Source organism: Acyrthosiphon pisum, unplaced genomic scaffold (assembly GCF_005508785.2).
Source record: "Acyrthosiphon pisum isolate AL4f unplaced genomic scaffold, pea_aphid_22Mar2018_4r6ur Scaffold_9274;HRSCAF=9870, whole genome shotgun sequence".
NCBI classification, from domain to species: Eukaryota; Metazoa; Arthropoda; class Insecta; order Hemiptera; family Aphididae; genus Acyrthosiphon; species Acyrthosiphon pisum.
In genome coordinates, this window is record NW_021779335.1 from 1 (window position 1) to 1,389 (window position 1,389).

At 23.7% G+C, this 1,389-nt stretch overlaps 1 long non-coding RNA gene across 1 annotated transcript; it reads left to right on the forward strand.

Annotated features, from left to right (window-relative positions):
• The first annotated feature begins 383 nt into the window (after positions 1 to 383).
• LOC100576046 lies at positions 384 to 1,007 on the forward strand. The gene is made up of 3 exons (XR_511265.3): positions 384 to 505; positions 678 to 725; positions 924 to 1,007. It is a non-coding gene; the product is annotated as an uncharacterized LOC100576046 (long non-coding RNA).
• The last annotated feature ends 382 nt before the right edge of the window (positions 1,008 to 1,389 follow it).

Here is a 1,389-nt window from a genome sequence, read left to right on the forward strand (position 1 = left end):
ATACATTTATATATTCTATTATTATAATTCAGCATCAGGGAAGAGGAAATTAATTCAGTATGAGATGGTATATAATAAATTGTAGTCTTGTTGTATACTTTCTTAGTAATTTAACGATCACACGTACTAACAATAGTAGAGGAGAAATTATGTAGTTAACAAGTAGTTGTAAAAAACTCTTTTTACACCAAAATTATTATCTGTGGCTGTACCTAATATGTAGGTAGTTAATGTTAGTGTGCCGTTTTCTTCCTACGTGGTGTGATTAATACAATAATACGACACGCAGATTTTCAATACAATCTCTCCATATTATAATTAAAATAATACAAATCATCATAATGATAATGTTACAAGCACCGCTAACCTTTCATATTCCTTCCAGTTGTTTTATTTTATACCTACATACACTTTTATAATATATATTTATTAGACCTAGTGTATACTAAAAACTTATGTTATATGATAATAGCTGAAAAATACAAAAATAAACAACTTGATTATAGTAAGTGGTTTTTGTCAATGATATATAATAATAATTATCGAATGTTTAATGCCTTTATAATCCATGTATATTTATTACTGCGTATTATGCAGGTGTCTACACAAATATAAAAATTGTAGCATTTATAAAGTAACAATAAACACTTACGTGAATCTAATTCAAATCATTTCAGCTCCACTGGTTTCGTTTGCTCTTCATTATGATGCTAACAGTGATAAAGGTAGATAATTAATAAACTGGTTACAAACCCATAAAACATAAATCTCACACGTTGCAAAATAATTTTTATTTTTATATTATAAATTATAATAATATACTCGTATACTCTTTAACTATTATTCGGTAGGTACTATAATTAAATTCAACTAAAAATAAAAAATTGTATCCAATTAAACTGTTATTTTTTATTTTTTCAAAGTTTTCTATAGAAGTGTGTCAGAGTTTTGTTATACTATCTCCAGAGTTTGAAGGTAAATATTACTTTAATAATATAAACTACCTAGGTACCAAATATTAACCAAGAAGTTGATAAATATATATTATATTTATTATGATCAATTTGACTGTGTACCATATAATATACAGTATGTATAACAGGGAGATCTGACATATAATATAACTTTTCTTCTAATCATTATGTTTATTTTTATTTTTTTTATATATATTATATAATTTATAGTCACTTGCGTTACACGTATAGTATAACATTTTTGATCTATATATTTTTTTTAAATTAAAAAAAGCCAATTTTTTTTTATCTTTACTATAAGAACCATTTTAATGGTGAATACATTTATCGAAGTCAAGTACTTGTTTAATTTTTCAGAATTTGTTTAAATATCAATATTTATTTTTGAAGTAAATTAAATTTAAGAACTTTTTTT